The sequence below is a fragment of the Crocuta crocuta genome, unplaced genomic scaffold (genome assembly GCF_008692635.1).
Source record: "Crocuta crocuta isolate KB4526 unplaced genomic scaffold, BGI_CrCroc_1.0 scaffold332, whole genome shotgun sequence".
NCBI lineage: Eukaryota > Metazoa > Chordata > Mammalia > Carnivora > Hyaenidae > Crocuta > Crocuta crocuta.
The window spans coordinates 2575961-2599808 of record NW_027532025.1 but is presented as its reverse complement, the minus strand read 5'-3'; positions in this window follow the sequence as shown (position 1 = coordinate 2599808).

Below are 23848 nucleotides of genomic sequence, written 5' to 3'. Positions count from 1 at the left end.
CCTTTCCCATTCTGTCAGTTGCCTATTAGTTTTATTGATTGTTTCCTTTACCGTGCAGAAGCTTTTAATCTTGATGAGGTCCCAATAGTTCATTTTTGCTCTTGATTCCCTTGCCTTTGTGGATGTGTCAAGTCAGAGATTGCTGCGGTTGAGGTCAAGGAGGTTGTTTTCTGCTTTCTCCTCTAGGGTTTTGATGGTTTTCTGTCTCACATTCAGGTCTTTATCCATTTTGAGTTTATTTTTGCGTATGATGTGAGAAAATGATCAGTTTCATTCTTCTGCATGTTGCTGTCCAGTTCTCCCAGCACCATCTGTTAAAGCGACTGTCTTTTTTCCATTAGATACTCTTTCCTGCTTTGTCAAAGATTAGTTGGCCATACCTTTGTGGGTCCAATTCTGAGTTCTCAATTCTATTCTATTGGTCTATGCGTCTGTTTTTGTGCCAATACCATACTGTCGTGATGATGACAGCTTTGTAGTAGAGGCTACAGTAGAGGCTAAAGTCTAAAGAGGCTAAAGAACAAAATTTAGGATAGTTTGTTCTAGCTTTGAGAAGAATGCTGATGCAATTTTCATTGAGAATGCATTGAATGTGTAGATTGCTTTGGGTAGTAATGACGTTTTATATAATATTTATTCTTCTGACCCATGAGCATACAATGTTTCTCCATTTCTTTGTGCCTTCTTCAATTTACTTCACAAGTTTTCTATAGTTTTCATCATACAGATCTCTTATATCTTTCGTTAGGTTTATTCCTAGGTATTTTATGGTTTTTTGTGCAATTGTGAATGGGATCAGTTTCTTTGATTTCTCTTCATGTTGTTTCATTTTTGGTGTATAAAAAATGCAACCGATTTCTAGACGTTGATTTTGTACCCTGCTACTTTGCTGAATTCATGGATCAGTTCTAGTAGGCTTCTGGTGGAGACTGTAGGGTTTTCTAATTAGAGTGTCATGTCGTCTGTGAAAAGTGAGAGTTTGACTTCTTTTTTGCCAATTCTGATGCCTTTTATTTCCTTTTGTTGTCTGATTGGGTTCTCATTTGTTGGGAGATTTTTGATAACTGATTCAATTTCTTCACTAGTTATGGGTCTGTTCAGATTTTCTATCTCTTCCCGTGTGAAATTTGGTAGTGAGTGTGTGTTTAGGAACTTCCCATTTTTCTAAGCTGTCCAGTTTGTTGGCATATAATTTCCATAGTATTCCTTGATAATTGCTTGTATTTCTGAGGGGTTGGTTGTAATAAGTACATTTTCATTCATTATTTTGTCTATTTGAGTGCTCTCTCTTTTCTTTTTGAGAAGCCTGGCTAGAGGTTTGTCAATTTTAATTTTTCAAAAACCCAATTCTTGATTTAATTGATCTGTTCAACTGTTTCTTGGATTGTATATTGTTTATTTCTGCCCTGATTTTTATTACTTCTCTTCTCCTACTGGGTTTGGGGTGCTCTTGTTTCTCTCTGTCTAGTTGCTTTAGGTGCACTGTTAGATTTTGTACCTGCTTTTTTTCCTAATTTCTTGAAATAGGCCTAGAGTGCAATATACTTTCCTCTTAGGACTGCCTTTACCGCATCCCATAGAGTTTGAATTGTCGTATTTTCATTTTCATTTCTTTCCATATATTTTTAACTTTCTTCTCTTATTGCCCGATTGGCCCATTCGTTCTTTAGGAGGGTGTTCTTTAAGGTTTCCAGACTTCTTTCTGTGATTGATTTCAAGTTTCATAGCATTGAGATCTGGAAGTGTGCATGGTATGATCCCATTTCTTTTATATTTATTGAGGGCTGCTTTATGTCCCAGTATGTGATCTATCTTGGAGAATGTTCCATGCACACTTGAGAAAAAAGTGAATTCCATGGCCTCAGGATGTAGAGTTCTAAATATACGTCAAATCCATCTGGTCCAATGTATCATTCAAGTCCATTGTTTCTTTAGTGATTTTCTGTCTAGTTGATCTATCCATTACTGTAAGTGGAGTATTAAAGTCCCCTGCTATTAGCACATTCTTGTCCATAAGATTGTTTCTGTTTGTGATTAATTGTTTTATGTATTTGGTTGTTCCCATATTTGGTATGTAGACATTTATAATTGTTAGGTCTTCCTGGTGGATAGACCCTGTAATTATTATATAATGCCCTTCTTCATCCCTTGTTACTGCTTTTACATTAAAGTCCAGTTTGTCTAATATAAGTATAGCTACTCCAGATTTCTTTTGACTTCCAGTAATATGATAGATATTTCTCCATCCCCTTACTTTCAATCTGAAGGTATCCTCAGGTCTAAAATGAGTCTCTTGTGGACAGCAAATAGATGGATTTTGGTTTTTTTTTATCCATTTTGCTACCTTATTTCTTTTGATTGGAGGATTTAGTCCACTTACATTCAGTGTTATTATTGAAAAATATGGGTTTAGAGTCATTGTGTTCTTTGTGGGATTCATGCTTGTGATGGTGTCTCTGGTACCTTGTGTTCATTGCAACATTTCCCTCATAGAGTCCCCCTCAAGTTTTCTTGTAGGGCTGGTTTAGTAATGATGAATTCTTTAGTATTTGTTTATTTGTGAAGACTTTTATCTCCCCTCCTATTCTGAGTGACAGGCTTGCTGGATAGAGGATCCTTGGATGCATATTTTTTTTCTGTTGATCATATTGAAGATTTCTTACCATTCCTTTCTGGCCTGCCAAGTTTCAGTAGACAGATCTGTCACCACTCTAATAGGTTTCCCTATGTTTGTTAGGGCCCTTTTTCCCTAGCTGCTTTCAGAATTCTCTCCTTGTCCTTATATTTTACAGTTGCACTATGATAGGTCATGCAGAAGATCGATTCAAGTTATGTCTGATGGGAGTTTTCTGTGCCTCTTGGATTTCAATGTCTGTTTCCTTCCCCAGATTGGGGAAGTTCTCTGGCATAATTTGCTCAAGGACTCCTTCAGCACCTTTCCCTCTCTCTTCCTCATCTGGAATTCCTATGATATGGATATTTTACCATTTGAATGTATTGCTGAGCTCTCGATCTCTCCTTTCCTGTTCCTGGATCCTTTTATGTCTCTTTTTCTCAGCTTCCTCTTTTTCTATAATTGTGTCTTCTAAGTCACCTATTCTCCTGTCTGCCTCTTCAGTCCTTGTATTGGACGCCTCCATTTTATTGTGAACCTCATTTGTAGCAATTTTTAATTCATCAAACCTATTTTTAAGGTCCATAGTCATTGTAGCAATAGTTTCTCTGATGTCTTCCATGCGTTTTTCAAGCTCAGCGATTAATTTTATGACTATTGTCCTAAATTCTTGTTCAGTTATGTTGCTTATATCTGTATTGAGCAGTTCTTTAGCTGTCATTTCTTCCTGGAATTTCTTTGGAGGAGAGTTCTTCCGTTTCATCATTTTGGCTAGCTTTCTGTCTCTTGTGAGTTTTAAAAGCTTGTTATGCACACTGTACCTTCAAGTACTGATACATTATGAAGGCTCTTTGACTGTCCAGACCCTGTCCATTCAGGAAGTGTTCTTTTAATAGTGTCTTTGTCTCTCTTGTTGAGACTTTGCTTATTTTATTTCCCTACTCATATTGGTATTGAGACTCTCCGCCATGTTTACTTTGGCTTGTTTCTTGAGGTAGCCTTTGTTCAAAGAACTGATGTGTTTACCGTGTTGGAGTAGAGTGGAAACCTACAGGTTCACAGACAGTACTCAAGCTTGAGACTCCAATTCTAAATTAATTTAGCAAAATGAGAGATTGTTGGGTAAGGGGGGGGTGAAAGAATAATAATAATAATCAGTTAATAGAATGGTGTGGTTATTGTTTTTTATGACTAGAGGTTTATATAGTAGAATGAGATGTCTGGCAAAATTCCTGGACTACCATGGAGAATGGAAGAAATCCTTGAGAATAAGAAACAAAAGCAAGGAAGTAGAGTACAGAAAGAACCAAAAACAAATATAAAAATTGTATATGTAATATGAGAAAAATAAAGCTATCATATGTTATCAAAATTAATATGAGTAGGTTGAGTACCCTTTGCAAAGACAGGGTAAAAAATAAAATGTACTGTTCATAAATAAATGTGTCTAAATCAAAATGATTAAGTATCCCTCCCTAACAAAAGTGTGGGCAAATACCATAGCAGGCAAAAGCAAACCACAGGAAAGCAATATTAGTGTCTGATCAATTAGATTTCAATGCCAAAAGAAAAAGCAAAATAAGCAAAACTAAATAATGAAAAGGCCAACAAAGAAAGAGCGGCTCATGCATTTGGAAATAGCACTCTTTTAAATAGCCACTGTATGTAAAAAGGAGACATCTGCAATGATAGGTTGCCCAGAAATCAATAAGTAGAGTACTCCATATAGAAACTTATGGGTACAGCTAAAACTGCATTCAGAGAAAAGTATAGACAAAATGACTAAAAAATTCTTTTTTAATGCTTATTTATTTTCCAGAGAGAGAGATTGAGAGAGAGAGTGCAACCTGGGGGAGGGGTTGAGAGAGCAGGAAACAGAGAACCTATAGCAGGCTCTGTGCTGACAAATCTCACTAACGTGGGATCATGACCTGAGATGAAATCAGACTCTTAACCAACTGAGCCACCGAGGTTCACCAGACACAAATGCTTTTATTGTTAAAAAGTAAAAATGGAAAATAATATGACGTCAAACTGAAGAAATTACAAAGGAAAAGGAACAGTAACATAAATCAAAAGAAAATATGAGGAAAATTAATAAATATCAATACAAGGTAAAATTAATCTAAGAAAAAATGAAAAAGTAAATAAGACAGAATACACCATAAAATATAAATAATAATAATAATAAAGCTGGTAAATTTCTTGGAAAATACGTAAAATATAAAACTGCCAGCAAATCTTACAAGATAATAATAATGTATAGTATTAGGGACAAGAAAAAGGAAATGACTACCCACTGAATATATTAAAAAAGTAAAAAAAAAAAGAGTCATCTGGATTTTTTAAAAATCTGAAATAGTATAGGATTAAATGAAGCATTGGACTCTGATAAAGACTATTTGAACTCAATAGCTAACAGTAGAATCAATAGTAAAACTTTTAGAGCATTAACAGTAAAATTAGTAAGAAATAATAAGTTGACCACTACCCTTACTATTATTAATCAGCATTGCTTTGGTGATTCTAACCAATGGTGTAAGAGATAATAATGGTATAAGAAGCTTAACTTTTTAATAAGATAGGAAATTTAGCAATAGTGATTTTAGAATACTAAAAATACAAAGAAAAGCAAAGTAATTTACTGAGACTAGTGAGATGGCTGGATGAAAGTCAATAAAAGTCAGTAGAATAGTAAAATCAAACAAACAGGCAAAAAGAAAAAATTCAGTGTACTCCATTATTGACATAGTAAACCTATGAAAAATTAAAAAAAAAAAACGTACAAAAACTCTTTAACCTCCTTGAGCCACTAAGTGTATCTTTAAAAAGAATCCCATGAGAACATGAAAATACATTAACACACAGTGCCTCACACAATAGTGGAGCCCGGTAAATGTTGGTAACTTAAATTTCATTTCTGATATTTTCTAATGCTTAGTCTGCTGAATATCCTGTTTAGACAATTCTATTTTGTTTTGGAATATGTANTTTACCATTTAGACCAAAAAAAAAAAAAAATGTATTGAAGGTTAGAGTACTCCTGTCTATGTTTCTACCTCCTATTACCAGACAAGAAATGTGGACACATTGTAGGCCTTGCATTTTTTGCCTACAGGATTGCCAGCACTGATCCATACATTTTTAAATCATCTGTCACTTTGACAGACATTACAAGGGTCTGTCTTTAGCCATGGCACTTCACAGAACATGTTTCCTCAATGTAAAGTTATTTCAAAATTGTCTTGGGCTTCTTGAAAAATTAGTGGCAACTTGGTGAATTCCAATTATCCCAAGCTTCTTTTCTTAGTAAATGTTTATTTCCCCAACAAACTGGAAGTTATTAAAACTAATTGATTTGTACCTTCATATACTGTGCCACCAACTCCCTGAGAATTTGAAAACCTTTTAGCAAATACAAATGTATTTACTGCCCTTATTAAGCTGGAAGAGTAAATATTAATACCATTATGTTACATTGTAGTCTACTGCATCTGGATGAATAATAAAGAAAAATATATATGTGACAAAAAACTCAATAATCTGACATTACTAGTGTTAACCTAATAATAAAATTCTTTTTGATAAATATATATATCATATATGTATTCAAATTCTATACTGTTTTGCATCCTAGCTCTTTATTAAATATACTCTTAGCAAAAAAAAAAATAATAACACTAGATATGCTATTCTATAACTTTTTGTTCATATATTTTTAATATCATAGACTTCTAAGTCAATAGTTCTATTGCTTTCTTTTAGTGGCAGCTACATATTATTTTATAATATGAACAAATTAAAGTTTGCTCAACCATTTCTCTACTAATGAAATTACTTACAATTATAAATTATTATTTATAATGCTTCACTCTTTGAAATAATATTTTATTGAACATTCTTATGTTCAATTAAAGCACAGAATTAAAGCTCTGTGCTCATAGACAGATATTTCAGAAAGTAGATTCCTAAGAGCAAAATTGCAAGGTTGTTGTGTTTATTTTATATATTAAAAGATAGTATCAGATTGTCCTTCGGAAGACTTTTCAATACATATTCCCATGAATACTCTATGAAATGTTCATTTCTATACATTTCGCAGAGTGCTAGATATTATTGTTTTTAATTTTTTGTTAAGTATGGGAAAGAGTATCATAGTATTTTTATCTGTTCATAACCTTGTCTGTTTTTCTAAATTGTCCTTTTTTTTTTTACTTTTTTTTTTTTTTTAACATTTATTCATTATTTTGAGAGACAGTGACAGAGCATGAGTAGTGGAGGGGCAGAGAGAGACACACACACAGAATCTGAAGCAAGTTCCAGACTCTGAGCTGTCAGCACAGAGCCTGATGCAGGGCTCAAACTCACAGACCATGAGATAATGACCTGAGCTGAGGTGTGATGCTGAACCAAGTGAGCCACCCAGTCGCCTCTCAATTGTCCTAAGCCACCAGGGTTATAAAAATATGTTCAGGTATTTATTCCTGAATAAATATTTATTTATTATATTGTCTTATTATTTGCATTTAAAACACTAAGACATCTGAAATTTTTGTTTATAGTGTGAAGTGGGAATCTAATTTTATCTAACACTGAATGATAGATAGACATTTATTTTTAAAATATTTACTGAATAATCCATCTTTTTCCCTTTAAAGTGGAACGTTACATTTATCAGATATTGAGTCCTGATGTAATTTTTGAACTATTTCTAAGCTTTGTTCCATAGGTGTGCTTGTTTCATACGACTTTAATTAAGATGACTTTTGAGTGAGATTTAATATCTGAATGGGCAAAGCCCTCTACTTTGTCTACATTTACAGAATTCCTCTGCAATTACCATAGAGTTATTCTTCTAATGAATTTCAAATTAATTTTGTCCAACATTTTTGTTATTCCAATTACAATTGCATTAACTTTTATTATTAATAAAAATCTTCAAATTATTAATGTGAAATTGAGGATGATGGACATTTTAATTATATTAATTGATATTAGATAAGAACATATCTCTCTACATATTGTGTGCCCTTCAATGAAATTTTATGGTTTTCTTCATTCAGAGGAACTAAATTTCTTCAGTTGCTATTATTTTTTATCAAAGTGGTTTGGCCTCAGTTATAGCCATTAGCATCTATTAATAGATGAAGCTACACTAGGCTTTTATGATCTCACATTTTATGGAGGAATGCTAAACTCCAACAACACTTCTCTCTGTTAATTCTGGTCAGGGCCTGAGGCTAGATGTCAACAGTGTTAAGCATTCAGAGTTGAAACAAGAATAGGAAAAAGTTTATTTTTTCTTCACGTAAAATGAATTTGCCAATACTCCCTGTACACTCAAAGGTACAGAAAATATAGCACTATCATAGTATGGTAGGTATGTGTGTATGTGTTTTTGCTGTACATAGTAGAAAATCTGTCTACAATTACAGAATGCATTTAATTTTAAAATGCTTCTCAATGGTCATTCATTCAGTACTAAATATGGACTTAATCTCTCTAGGACAGAATAACTTTGAATGTTGTGTGCACGTGAGTGCTGTGGTAATCTTGAAAATAATAAATTAATGGAATTGAATGAGTATTCTTTTTTTCGATCAGTGGGATATTTTACTCTTTAATTTTTTATTTCTCCACTTCCTGTCATAAAATTTGTTTTGGCAAAATGGTCTTACCCTGTGGAAAGAATAACTGCAAACCCTTCTGACATTTTTGGGAGTCTGAATTTATGAAAATATGTTAGAGAAGTCTAAAACAAAACTTAGAATGAAATGTTTGTAGGAAAGACAGGGTCCCATGGGGAGCCTGGGTGGCTCAGTTGGTTAAACCTCCGACTTCGGCTCAGGTCATGATCTCATGGTTTGTGGGTTGGAGCCCTGCATCGGGCTCTGTGCTGACAGCCAGCTCAGAACCTGGAGCTGCTTCGGATTCTGTATCTCCCTCTCTGACTCTCCCCTGCTCATGCTGCCTCTCTCTCTCTCTCTCTCTCAGAAATAAATAAAACATTAAAAACATTAAAAAAAAAAAAGAAGAAGAAAGAAAGACACGGTTCCAAGAAGAGTAGGTTCATGGAACTGAAGTCAATGTATGGAGAGGTGTTATAATGGGAATAGAGGCAAAAGAGCACTTGTAAAGCTCTAGGATGGTTCTCATTGGTACAAATGGCACCATCCTTTCTACATGTTTAAAGGCAGATGGTAGCTATATAGACATATAATGAAGAGTCAAGGCAATTATTCATTTCCTTTGGGCTTCAGGAATGTGCTGTGGAGGGAAAAAGTTGCTGGGGGTTGGGAGGCTTGCATTATGCAAATTCCTTGTCTATGCTGATTGAAGTCTGAGAACAAAATCTCCTAGTTTTTACTTGGCCTGTGTTTTTTTAATCCAGCACTAATCAGATAGAAAAACAGTTTCAATGCCATTTACCTTGAGATCATTTTGCAAAGGTTGTAATGTTTAAAATATTTTAAATATATAAAATTGTTTCAGATATATGTCCCATGCTATATTAGTTCCTGTTTCTTTGGTTGCTTGGCCTAGATTCTAATGCTGACGAAAGTCTTGTTTTCTATAATCCTATATCTCGTTTTATAAATGGATTAACTTTTGTCTACTTTTCAGTAACTTTCTCATAAATTATATTTAATTCTCCCATCAACCCAGTGAAATTAATGCATTCAGTTTAATTACTGACAGCTTTCAGATGAAGAAGCTGAGACATGGCAATATGTAGAATCCAGTACATTTTTTTATAATTCAAGAGCTAATAATTTCTCAGATGTCTCAATTTAACAGGAATAATGTAGTATAAGCAAAGGTATGAGTTTCAGAGCCACACGTTTATTAATTGTTCCTCCAACCTAACTTCTATGAACCTCAATTCTATGTTCTTTAAATGAGCCCAAAACATTCTTAGCATGCAAGAGTTTAGTGAGGATGTAAATACTATAAATAAAGCACCTAGCAACCTATCTCAATGCTCAATAAGTTACTAGTATTTTTTTTTAATTTTTTTTTAAATTTTTTAAAAATTTATTTCTAGGAGAGAGAGAGAGACAGTGTGAGCAGGGGAGGGTCAGAGAGAGAGGGAGTCACAGACTGAAACAGGCCCCAGGCTCTGAGCTGGCAGTCAGCACAGAGCCCGACGCGGGGCTCGAACCCACGAACCGCGAGATCATGACCTAACTGAAAGTCGGACGCTTAACCGACTAAGCCACCCAGGCGCCCCAATAAGTTACTAGTATTATCATTATATCTCTATCAAAGATATAGAATAGTACAGAAATAAAGCACATCTGTATCACACAGTTTTATAATTGTTAACATTGAATCTCTTCCTCTGAATTCTCATGTCATTTGTTCCTCCAGGGTAAGAAACTATGTTTGTTTGATTATTTATTTTAATCTTTTTATTCTTTTGTGCTCTACAAATATTTATTGTGTTAATAAATTAAAATAAGTGTCATTTTTAAGTAGCTTAATTCAAGGAGATAGGTAGACAAAGTTATAAGTTTTCTGTTTGGTGGGGTTTTTTTCCTTATTTTATTTTGGCATTTTGCAATTGTGCTTCAAAAAGACTTGATTTTGCCCTTGGTGGACTCCTTTACACAAATTTTAAACAAGTAATTCGGTTTTTTTTTTTTGGGTATAAAATAAGAGTGTCAGGGGCAGGAAACTTAATTTTACATCTTTTTCTTTTAATTTAACTCTGACTATAATATCATACATTAAAATCCTAACGAAAAGTCTAGGGACATATATAAATATGAGAGATCCAATTTTACTTTTGATATCATTCTAAGATTTGTGAACTTAAAAATGTAGCACACTTCTTGTTTTCCAATTCTTACAGGCTTATGTTAGGCCTTCATGTTTCTGATAAAAATGAGAAAATACATTTGTGCCTTTTTTTTTTGGTACAACTTTGTTTCATTCCACTTCTCAATTTTCTCTTAAATTTCATGTGTATATATTCACTTAATGACAATTATATAACTCTGAAAGCACCACATTAATTATTAAGTATAATCAGTCCTTCCAGGTCTTGTAAGCTCAGCAAGATTTTTTTTCCCTAGAGGATATGTCATTAAGGGTTTTTATGCTCAGATATAATGAATGTTACTAATAGTTACTGATCAGGGGAGAAATAAATAATAAAATAAATGGTTTCTATTGGGCCTGGTTATTACAGAGGGATTAAAGGATTGATCAGAAAGCATCTTTTAAAATTTAACTTTATTAGGCACATATCAAGTATTCATCAAAGGTAGCGAATACTAATAATGAGGTGATGATAGCAATGATGACAGTGACATACCTCCAAACACTCCCATTTATTATACAGATTTTAAATTTCCATGTACAGATGAAGATAATGAGGTTCACAGCAAGCAAGCAGTTAGGGGATGTGTTAAGATCATGAAGTTAGTACACAATATAGTTTGTATTCAATCACAAGTCTTTACCCTTGTAACAAAATAACTACTTAATTTTTATAGTTGTTAGTTTATATTTATAGGTAACATAATTTAGAGTAACTTATGCAGTTCTCTTATAAGTTTAAGTATTTTTTTATTATTAGTTATAATATTCCTTTTCTTAGTACCGAAATGTATGATCTCTTTTTTTGTCTTCATTAGATCTCTCACAAATTTATCAATTTTATTTATTATTTTTCTGTGGTGTAATTAATTACTTTCTGATTTTCTTTTTAGTATTTCCTTTTTACCCTTTTATTTTTATTATGATTGTCTTTTTTGGTAACATCTTGATATGAGACAACTTATTTTTATTCTTTTTTAAAATAATCATTGTCCTTTAAGCCTATTAATTTATCTCAAATATATTTAAAAGTATCCTGTAAATGTTATATATTATATTCTCCTATTTATGATTTTCTCAGGCCAAGAAAAATAATTTTATTTCCTTTAATACAATAATTTTTATAATATTTTCAAAACGTTTTCTTCTAATTTTGAAAATGTTTGACCTTGTTTAGTTTTATTCCTGTATATTTAAAATTTCTGGTTTTAAAGCACCATGGTCAGAGAATCGTGTCTTCATGAGTTTTGCATTTTAAAATATACTGATTTTTCAGTGGCATAATAAGTGATAAAATTTTGTATAGTTCCACGAATAAGTTGAAAGAAGGCATATTTTCTGTGGAATAAATTTTTATTAGATTAATTAAATCTAATTAATGAATTCTTAAATTTTTAAAAATGTTTTATTTATTTCTGAGAGAGAGAGACAGAGGAAGTGTGAGCATGGGAGGCAGGGTCAGAGAGAGAGGGAGACACAGAATCTGAAGCAGGCTCCAGGCTCTGAGCTGGCAGTCAGCACAGAGCCCGATGCGGAGCTCCAACCCACGAACCGTGAGATCATGACCTGAGCCCAAGTCTGACGCTTAACTGATGGAGCCACCCAGGCTCCTTTTATTAATGAATTCTTAACATCTAAGTGTACTTGCTTGTATCATCAGGGCATGAATATGGGTGTTTAAAGTGTTCCTTATTATAATTGTGTGGGTTGAGTTGTATAAGACAGAAGTATAGAGAAGGGATAACTCTAGTATAGATCTGAAAGAGTTTTCCCCTATTAAATTTGTGGCTGCTAGGCTGTTTACTTAGAGACATAGATTCCACATATCTTTGATACGGATTCAGGCTAGAAGTTCAAGTATATCTTTTCATCAATGTTTTATCTGATTTTGTTCTCTTTTAAGAACTAAAACATATGCCCAGTAGAGACAATTAATCTATCCTCAGCATAATAGAATTAAAGAGGGTATTTTCTCCCCTAGCTAGATGTAAATTGTTGATTGACATCATCCGGGACTTTGTCTATCCATGTATCCTTGTTTGCTTTCATGGTCATTTTAGTTAATAATTTTTATGTATATACCCTGTGTCTCCATCATTATCAGAAGTGAAAATTTTCGTTAATCATCTGGATTTCCCACCATAGTTATCTTTCTATCCTAAAAGAAATCAGATCATGTACTTTCAGGTTTACTGTACTTCCTTTCATTAGTGTGATAGCTTTCAAGTGCAGGAATATGGAAGTTACATATTAAATGAGTGAGCATGTGTTACTGGTTTACAGATTTAATTTCTACGTGCATATCCTGTAAACCATCATGATGAGAAGTGAAAATTTTGATTAATCATCTAGACCTCTGGATGGGTATCTCACACCTCTACCAAATACAGTTATGCCATTAATCCATGGGAACATCAATTTTATAAGAGAAATGAAATCTCTGTGTTCTTTATATAGTTACTATTTCTCATTTCAAAAGATAACTGAAAGAAAAAAAAAAACTTATGCACCATAATGTCCTGGACTCTCTTTGGTCAGCTTTTCACTAGTGAATAGATGGTGATAATTCTAGGAGAGAGAGAAGAAAAGGCAGTGAAGTGGGTGTATTCTCCAAAGGCAAGTGTTTGCATTTTCTATGGTGGGGATAGATATTGTGTATTGACAGCATACTAGGCTAGGTATTCTACTCCCATTTATCACAGTTGCTTATTATTAATTTTTTTCCAATTAATTGATTACTTTTTCTCCAGTTTGAATAATACTGTTTTTCCCTCATCTGAGAGACAATAAAATTTAATAGCATAGAGCAATTCTTGTGGCCAGGAGAGGGGTGAAAGACTGTAGAGATGATCATGTTATGCATTCTTTGTTAAGAACATTGGATTACAGAATTTTAAGGGGAGAGTGCCTAAAAATGGGTCAATTAGTTAAAGATCGCAATTTTTCTTTAAACCTCATGGGTACAAGTTTCTCATTAATTTTATGAGAATAATTTCTAAAAGGTAGTGGGAATAAAAGTCAGATTACAGGGCAAAAAGAAGAAATAAAAAGCACAGTAAAGAGAGAATGTGTGATCTATTTCCTGAACAAGTTGTATGAGGTGGGAAAGAGAAAAATTGGTCTGTAACTACAGAGCCAAAAGTCCCCTCCAAGCAAACATTTTTAGACTAGAAAAGAGATAACGATATTTTTAGGCTAAAAAAAAAAAAAACAACGGGAAAATGTCAAGATGTTGACAATATGGTTTTTTTTTGGCATAATTCTTGATAATAAATATTTTAGTTTTTCCAAGGCATGTAGTCTCTGAATACACTACTCAATTCTACTATTGCAGCATAAATGCATTCATAGACAATTTGTAATCAAATAGGAATAGCTATTTTCTATAAAATTTTATTCACACAGTCAGCAAACAGGATTTCACCAAGGGGCCCTAGTTTGCCAACTTCTGATATAGATGACAGAGGAGAAATGAGAGAATAGGGGAGGGAATAGAATGAGGATGGCTGTGGCTGTGTATTAGCTTCCAGGTGTGGGTGTGATAATGGAAATATATGAATAATGGTCTCTAGTTTTCTCATGGAGAGAGAGAGCTACCTAGCCTGTCAAAATGAAGAATTACAGAAGATTAAGGAAGGAAGAAAGATGATAATGATTCAGACAAACGTTTTGAGGGAAAGAAGAGAAGAAACTAATAAAGGACAGTGTCCCACTGAGTGTGGAAACTATGCCTAGATAGAAGCTACTATTAGCATGAATATGTGATATCTTTCCCACATAACTTCCAGTGCCTCGGTGGAAATACAAGCTGTAGTATTGATCTGAGGGTTTGGGTTTTGATGAGTGGGTTTGCCTGAAAGATTGAACTAAAAGGAATCAAAGCTGTTGCTGAGACAGAATTTGAAATGAACAGTCCTTAGGTTCAAGGTGGGTAAAGAAAAAGAAAATCAAAAGAGAACTGTAAACTGAGAGCAAACAAAGAAACTAAGGTGCTGCATATATATCTCTGTGAGATTGAATAACAGGAGTTGAAAAAGGATTAAAAAACTCTTTAGAGATTGAGGTCAAAAATACAGTAACACAGTAAATATTCAATACACATTTTTTGATAGATTACTGTCCTAAGTAAAGTTTACTATGTGAGAATGCAATGAAATGAATGCAAAAGGAAAAACAGACCCAAGTTATATTCCTAACTACTAGAATTTTTATTATTAAGAATAGAAATGAGGGGTGCCTGGGTGGCTCAACTGGTTGAACATTGGACTCGATATCAGCTCTGGTCTTCATCTCAGAATAGCGTGTTCAAGCTCTGCACTGGGGCTGGGCACAAGCCTACTTAAAAAAAGCTGGTGGGAATGCAAACTGCTGTAGCCAAAACAGTATGGAGGTTCCTCAAAATATTAAAAATGGAACTACCCTATGACCCAGCAATTGAGCTACTAGGTATTTATCCAAGGGAAACAGGTATGCTGTTTTGAAGGGATACATGCACCCCAGTGTTTATAGCAACACTATCAACAATAGCCAAAGTATGGAAAGAGCCCAAATGTCCATCAATGGATGAATGGATAAAGAAGATGTGGTATACATATACATATACATGTACATGTACGTACATCTTCATATGAAGATGTGGCACACATATACATATATATGGAGTATTACTCGGCAATCAAAAAGAATGAAATCTTTCCATTTGCAACTACATGTTTGGAACTAGAGGGTATTATGCTAAGTGAAATTAGTCAGAGAAAGACAAATATATGACTTCACTCATATGAGGACTTTAAGTTAAAAAACAGATGAACCTAAGGGGAAGGGAGGTAAAAATAATATAAAAACAGGGAAGGGGACAAAAACACAAGAGACTCTCAAATATGGAGAGCAAACAGAGGGTTATCGGATGGGTTCTGGGAGAAGGGATGGACTAAATGGGTAAGGGGCATTAAGGAAACTACTCCTGAAATCATTGTTGCACTATATGCTAACTTGGATGTAAATTAAAAAAATAAATAAATAAAGAAGAAGAAAAATCAATGAAACCAGGAGTTGGTTTTTTGAAAAGATGAACAAAATTTATAAACTTTTAGCCAAACTCATAAAAAATAAAGGGGGGGGGGAGTAGAGAGGATTCAAATATTTTCGTTTTTNTGAGAAGAATTGGGATTAATTCTGTTTTAAATGTCTGGTAGAATTCCCCAGGGAAGCCATCAGGTCCAGGGCTCTTATTTGTTGGGAGATTTTTGATAACTGATTGGATTTCTTCACTCGTTATGGGTCTGTTCAGATTTTCTATTTCTTCCCGTGTGAATTTTGGTAGTGAGTGTGTGTTTAGGAATTTGTCCATTTCTTCTAAGTTGTCCAATTTGTTGCCATATAATTTTTCATAGTATTCCCTGATAATTGCTTATATTTTTGAGGGGTTGGTGGTAATAAGCTGGCTTTCCCAGCTACAGTTAAATAGCCGTGTGTATGCAGTGCTAGTTGAAGAGCATAGAGAAAGAGAGAGAAGACAGGGCGGGGATGAGGCAAAATTGGAAATAGAATGAACAGGCAGAAGGGATAAGAAGCTTTTTTCAAAGAGCTAAAGGGTAGAATATGGTTGGATAGGTGAGACAAGGATGCTGGTATTATCCAGAGAAATTATATAGTCTAATCACTCCTGAAAGAAAGAGATGAAAATGTCGATATGTGTAGAATTTACATCTACAGAATGGACTTGTTGTGATTGTTTAAGCAAGCCGGTGACCAGAGTTAATTAGGTCAGTGTTCTGGGGAAAAAAGAGAGAAAAGAGAAAGAAGAAGAAAATAAGAAAAAAAAGAAAAAAAAAGGGAGGAGGGCAGCTCTTAAGCAGGGAATGGCGTGGCGTGATCCAATGCCTCAGGCTGGAGTTCTGCTTTGGCGGTTGTGGGGAGGAGAGTGATGGTGCTCCAGTCCTTGAACCAAGCGCTGCACCTCGCTTTTTTGGTTGTGTAAACTCCCTGTGCCAGGGGTGCAGCCAAAGTTTTACGCTCTTCAAGTCAGGCCAGTCTCAATCTCCAAATCCCAGTCCTCGCGCCCTGCTGATTTTGCCTTAGACACAACTTCCCAGGCAATCCCTTCAGGGCACTTCCAGGCCCCCTGCTGAGCTCTGGGGGTGGAGTCAGAATTGCTGCTTCCTTCTCTGGGTCGGGCTGATGAGCATGGTCAGGGGCTTGCCAGCCGGGAGCGCGGAGCCCGCTGGAGTGAGGAAAACCAGGTCCCTCTATGCTCGTCACCCGAAACACGAACTCACAGGCAAATTTCCCAGTTTTAAGCTCTTTGCCTTCCCTCTAGAGTCCCAGCCAGCCAGGACCGCAGACGCCTGGTGTCCGCGCACGGCTCTTTCTGGGGCCCAAGCCGCCTGGGAGGACAATGGTGGCAGGCGCCCCACTACTCTGAAGTCCAGCCCGCTAGGAGTAAGCACAAAGAAGCAGTCTGTGCGCTCAGCCCCACCCCACCCCGGGACCAGTTGGGGCGAGGGGACCTGGTGTGCAGGTGTTTGGCAAGTACGGTCTTTCTATGCCCCGAGCAGAGGTTTTCCCCCCGAGCGGAGGTTTTTCTATTTCGGACTCTCTCTTTTTCCCCCTCTCACTCCCCGTAGAGGGTAGAGGGGGCTCGCCTCCGACCCTAGAGTCTCCGATCCCGGCCCGATTTTATCTACCCCAGTTAGCACTCACGTTAGAAGGCTTTCTCAGTGGATTCTACGTCCTTTTTCTCCCAATCTCTCAGGTTTTGTAAGGTTTCCAATGGCTTCAGATCTTTTCCGTGTGATGTATGGGTGCGAGTGCAAGTACGGAGCTCCTTACTTCTCCGCCATCTCGCCCCCTCTCTCAAATATTTTATTTCTTAATCCAGTGCCTTAGACTTCTTGGCCACGCTACCCAGTTCAAATATTTTATTTCTAAATAAAATCAGAAATGAAGGAAGAAATATAACCAACACTACAAAAAATACAAAGGAGTAAATAAAACATTATGAAAAGTTATATGCCAACAAATATGGACAACCTGGGACAAATGGATAAATTCCTAGAAATTTATGACCTTCCAAAACTGCACTTGATCTTAGCCAAAAGGCCGAGAAGCAATAACCTTCAAAAACTGAATCAGGAAAAAATATAAAATTTGAACCAGTAATCAAAACATTACGAACAAACAAAAATCCAGGACTAGACGTATTCACAGGTGAATTCTATGAAACTTTTAAAGAATAGTTAATATCTAGTCTTTTCAGAACTACTCTCAAAATAGAAGAGAAAGAAAAGCTTCCAAAGTCATTGTAAAAGCCAAAGTTACTCTGATACGAAAGCCAGATAAAAACACACAAATAAAGAAAGATACAGGCCAATATTTCTGATAAATATAGATGAAAAATCATCAATAAAATATTAGCAAATTGAATCCAGCAATACATTAAAAATCAGTCAACATGATATGCTACATTAAAATCAATCAACATGATATATTACATTAAAAGAGAAAGGATAAAAACCATATAATCATCTCAATAAGTGTAGAAAAAGAATTTGGCAAAGCACAGCATTCATTCATGATAAAAACTTTTAAAAAAGTTGGTTTAGAGGGAGCATAACATAATAAAGGTCATATATGAAAAACCCACAGCTACCATCGTACTTAATGGTGAAAAACTGGGAGCTTTTCCTCTAAGACCAGGAAAAATAAAAGGATGTTTACTCTCATTACTTTTATTCAACATTGTACTGATAGTCCTAGCCATAACAATCAGACAGGAAAAAGAAGTAAAAGACATCCAAATTGGTAAGGAAGAAGTAAAAACCATCAGTATTTGCGGATGACATGACACAATACATAGAAAACCCTAAAAACTCCACTCAAATACTACTAGAACTGAATAATGAATTCAGTAAAATCATAGGATACATAATTAATATATGGAAATCTGTTTTATTCTGTAAACTAGTAACAAACTATCAGAGATATTAAGAAAAGAATCTTATCTAAAGTTGCATCAAAAAGAATAAAATACCTAGGAATAAATTAACCAAGGAGGTGAAAGGTCTGTACTCCAAAAACTATAAAACACTGATGAGAGAAATTGAAGATGATACAAACAAATTGAAAGATATTCCATGCTAATGGATTGGAAGAACTGATATTGTTAAAATGTCATATGACCCAAAACAATCTACAGATTAAATGCAATCTCTATGAAAATATCAATAACATTTTTCACAAAACTAGAACAAATAACCCTAAATTGTGTATGTCACCACAAAAGACCTCAAAGAGCCAAAGCAATCTTGAAAAACAACAACAACAACAGAGATAAAGTTATCACATTTTTGATTTCAGGATTTACTACAAAGCTATAGTAATCAAAATGGCATGATAGTGGTACAAAAATGGACACATGGGTCCATGGAACAAAATAGATAATTAAGAAATAAAGCCATTCTTATATGATAAATTAATTTACAACAAAGGGGGCAAGCATATACAATGGAGAGGAGACAGTCTCTTCAGCCAATGGTGCTGGGAAACTGACAGCTACATGCAAAATAAAACTGGACCACTTTCTTATACCATGTACAAAAGTAATTTCAAAGTGAATTAAAGACCTAAAAATGAGATGCAAAACCATAAAATTTTTAAAATAAAACATAGACAGTAATTTCTTTCACACTGAATCTAAAAACATTTTTCTAGATATGTCTCATCAGGCAAAGAAAGCAAAAGCAGGGGCACCTGGGTGGCTCAGTCCGTTAAGTGTCCGATTTCAGCTCAGGTATTAATCTCATGGTTCGTGGGTTCGAGCCCCGTTTCGGGCTCTGTGCTGACAGCAGCTCAGAGCCTGGAGCCTGCTTTGGATTCTGTGTCTCCCTCTCCCTCTGCCCCTCCCCCGCTCTGTTTCAAAAATAAAATTAAAAAAACCATAAAAATTTAAAAAAAGAAAGCAAAAGCAAAATTAAACTATTGGGACTACACTGAAATAAAAAGCTTTTACATGCTGAAAGAGAATATCAACAAAATTAAAAGGCAACCTACTGAATGGGAGAAGTTACTTGCAAAAGATATATCTGGTAAGAGGTTAATATACAAAATACATAAAGAACTTCTACAACTGAACACCAAAAAAAAAAAAATGCAATTAAAATGGGCAGGGGACCTGAAATGCAAATAATTAAAACCACAGTGAGATAGCACTTTATACCTGTCATAATGGCTGAAAAACAAAAGAAAACAAAAAAATAAACAAAACAAAATAACACCACACAAAATGTGGAGAAAAAGGAATCCTTATGCACTTTTGATGAGAATGCAAACTGGGGTAGCCACTATAGAAAACAGTATGGAGTTTCCCCCAAAATTTAAGAATAGAATTACCATTTGATCCAGCAGTCCACTACTGGGTATTTACCCAAAGAATATGAAAACACTAATTTGAAAAGATGTATTTACCCTATATTTAATGCAGCATTATTTATAATAGCCAAGATATGGAAGAAACCCAAGTGTCCATTGTAGATGAATGGATAAAGAAGATGTGTGTGTGTGTGTGTTTGTGTGTGTGTATGTGTGTGCGTAACACAATGGACTATTCCTCAGGAGTAGAAAAGAATGAAATCTTGCCATTTGCAACATGGGTGGACCTAAAAGGTATAATGCTAAGTTCAATAAGCCAGCCAGAGAGAGACAATAGTATATGATTTCATAAAAATGTGTAATTTAAGAAACAAAAGAAATGAACAAGTTTAAAAAAGATAAATAAAAAAATGGGCTGTTGGGGTACCTGGGTGATTCGGCCGTTTGAACATCTGACTCTTGATTTTGGCTCAAGTCATTATCCCAGTATTGTGGTATCGGGCCTTGCTCAGCATGGAGCCTGCTTAAGATCACCTCCCTTCTTCCTCTGCCCCTCTCCCCTGTTCTCTTTCTCTCTAAGAACAAAACAAAACAAACAGACACACACACACACAAAACAACAAACAAAAGAAACCAACCAACCAAACAAAACAGACTCTTAAATACCTAGAACTGTGGTTGCCAAAGGTAGATTGGTGGAGGGATGGGTGAAACAGATTAAGGGCATTAAGAGTACATCCACCTTCATGAGAACTGAGAAATGTTTAAAATTATTGAATCATTATATTGCACACCTGAAACTAATACAACACAGTGTATTTATACTTGAATATGTATAGTCAGGTATTTAATATATTAATACTTGAATTAGAAAAAATAAAATAAATTTCTCTCAAGAAGTCATATATATTTTCATAAATATATTATTGAGTACTTTACATTTTTTATACTATTGTAATGATATTACTTTAAATTTTATTTCTTGTGGGAATACAGTTTTGTTGATTTTTGTGTACAGAAACTATGCTAAATTCTTCTCATTAAAAAATAGTAGGTTTTTTCAGATTCATAGATAATTTTGTTTTGCATATAATGACAGCTCTATTTCTTCCTTTCCAATTCCTTCCCAATTAATGTTTTATTCATTTTTCTTACCATACTGCAACTGTTTAGAACCTCAAATGTAATGTGAATCACAGTTTTAACAGTCGGAAATTTTATACCGTTCCATCTCAAAGGAAATGGTTTTACCATTAATTGTGATAAGTACCAATATACTTATCGATAGCATCTAACTCAGGAGTTGGCAAACTATATTCCATGGGCCCAACCTGGCCTGACAATGTTTTTGTAAATAAAGTTTTATTGGAACATAAACACACCCATTAATGTAAATATTGTCCATAGCTACTTTTGCACTACAACGACAGGGTTGAGTAGTGTAACAGAAGTCACATGGCTTGCCAAGCTGAAAATGTTTATTATCTGGCTCTTTAACAAGAAAGTTTGTGAAACTCTACTTTGCTAGATTAATATTTGTCTTTTAATTTTTTTTGCTAAATAATTTTTTACTATTGGATACTATTAAATGCTTTTACTGCATTGAGATAATATAATGTGGATTAAATTAGTTATCTGTCTCATGTTAAACTAAACATATTCTTGGAATAAATTCTCTTTTGTTAAAAATATTTAAAAAAAGAATAGAAATTAGTGACAATGTAATTATTATATGACGTTGCCTCATCACCCTGAATGTAAAGCACCATCTTAAATATGTCTTGAGGTGAAGTAACTAATACTCTGATTTATGAAAGGCTGGTAGTTTACTTAAGATAATTTTAAAAAATAACTTGTTATAGCAGGGAGAGGCATTTTTAGTTGTTTGCTTGTTTGTTTGTTCCTTTTAGATAGCAGTTTCTTCTCTCATTGAAAGAAACAGTTTCATTAGGTTGTCTAATGTATATTGGACAGCAACATATTCTGGGCTAAGTTTTATGAGTATAAATAGGACAATGATTTCAGAATAATAAATCTATCAACCTATAAAATAGTAAATGAATGTATGTACTGTAAATAATTAAGGTTTTTCAAAGACAAAATGGATCATGTTATAAAGGGAGACACTTTAAAGGAATGTGTCAAGGAAACATGATTTGAGCACTTACTATTTTTATAAATTTGATATTCACTTACATGATTTTTAGTCTTATTAGGGTTTTTTTTTTAAGCATTACTAGTATCCTTTGACTAATGTTATTTTGACTAGAGCCTAAATATGATCAATTTTCTAGGAGGGACGTTTTCTGAAAACAAAACTTTTACCTCCTTTTAAAGAGGATGAGAGAGGGTGGTTAGGTGTGTGGGTGTGGAAGCAGGAGATTCCCTTAGAACTTAAGAAGTGAAGTTCATCTGGTGAAAAATGGCAGAAGAAGGGCTGAAGTAGAAGAATAAGGATCGTCATAAATAAGGGGCAATGACCAATTGTTAAAGTCATTTGATTTTTTCCAGTAGCATCGAGTAATCTTGACACAGAGAAAGAGAGTGCTAACCACAGAACCAGTACAGGTTTGGGATATACCAAGAGAGGCATATGTGGCTGACAGGTATTAAAGGTCAGGGTGGGGCTTTTGAATATGAATCATTTTACTTACTCAACGTAAGCTGTAGAACCAAAGAAAGCAAGAAGTAAGTAAATACTGTGCTACTAATGTCTGTGTAGAAATCTCTCCCCTACCCATTGGCAGAGCTAGAAATTTAGAGGAAATTTTTTCTGTTAGTTTATCTTGTCCATATTTTATTTACATGTCTGGATACCTGCCAGGGAGGGGCAGGAAGGGAGAGAGAGAGAGAGAGACACTCTTAAGTAGGCTTCATGCTCAGCATAGAGCCTGATGGAAGGATCCAGCCCATGACCCTGAAATCATGACCTGAGCCGAGATCAAGAGCTGGATGCTCAACTGTAGGAGTCGTGCAGGCTCTCCTAACACATTCATCATATAACTGAAAACTTGTGCTCTTCGACCAACGTCTCCCATTTCCTCCATCCTCCCAGAGTGACTACCATTCTATAGTTATTATTCGTGTAATGTCTTTATCTGGCTCCGGTATCAGGGTAATGCTGTTCTTGTAAAATGAGTTTGAGAGTGTTTCATGCTCTTCTATTTTTTTGGCAGAGTTTGAAGATTGATACTAATTCTTCTTTCAATGTTTAGTAGAAAGAAAGAAGAATCAAATAAAGTCAGAAAGAAAGAGAAAACATGGCAACTGATACCACAGAAATACTAAGGGCCATAAGAGACTTTCATGAACAGTTATATGCCAAAAAATTAGATAACCTAGAAGAAATGGATACATTCCTAGAAACATACAACTTACATACAACAAAATCTGAAAATCTGAACAGACCAATAACTAGTAAGGAGATTGAATTAGTAATCTCAACCTCCCAAAAAGAAAAGCTCAGGACTAGATGGCCTAACTGGTATATTTTTCACTAGTGTAGTTTCTGATGAAAGTGAGTCATCTTTAGGTAATATCTACTCTTTCCTGAATTATAAACTGTATACATAAAGAAGATTTGAAAGGAATTAAAACATTGAGCTCCAAATCTTCTATGTTAAGAATTTTATGTGCCTTATCTCACTTACTCTTTAGAACAACCTATACTCTTTAGAACAGCCCACTTGAGTATAGGTATTATTTCAGAGCTTTTACATATATGTAAATAAGGCTGAGAAAAGTTAAACCAGTTGCCCAAGATAACAGGGATAGCACTGTGTGAAGCCATAATTTAAACTCAAGTCTAACTCCTAAGCTTATGTACTTTGTATTTACTTTTCCCAATTTGTTGTCGATGTTCTTGTTGTTATTTGGTTTATTACAAGTAGGTAGTTTTCTTGATATTAGAGTCCTTTCTTTTAAGAAGCCAGATTTTATAAAATAAATTAATTTAATACTTAAATGTTGACATTAACTTTTTTGCTTTTTTTTTTTTTAAACCTTATGTAGTCTCTCATTGCAATTACTTCCCAAGGTTTC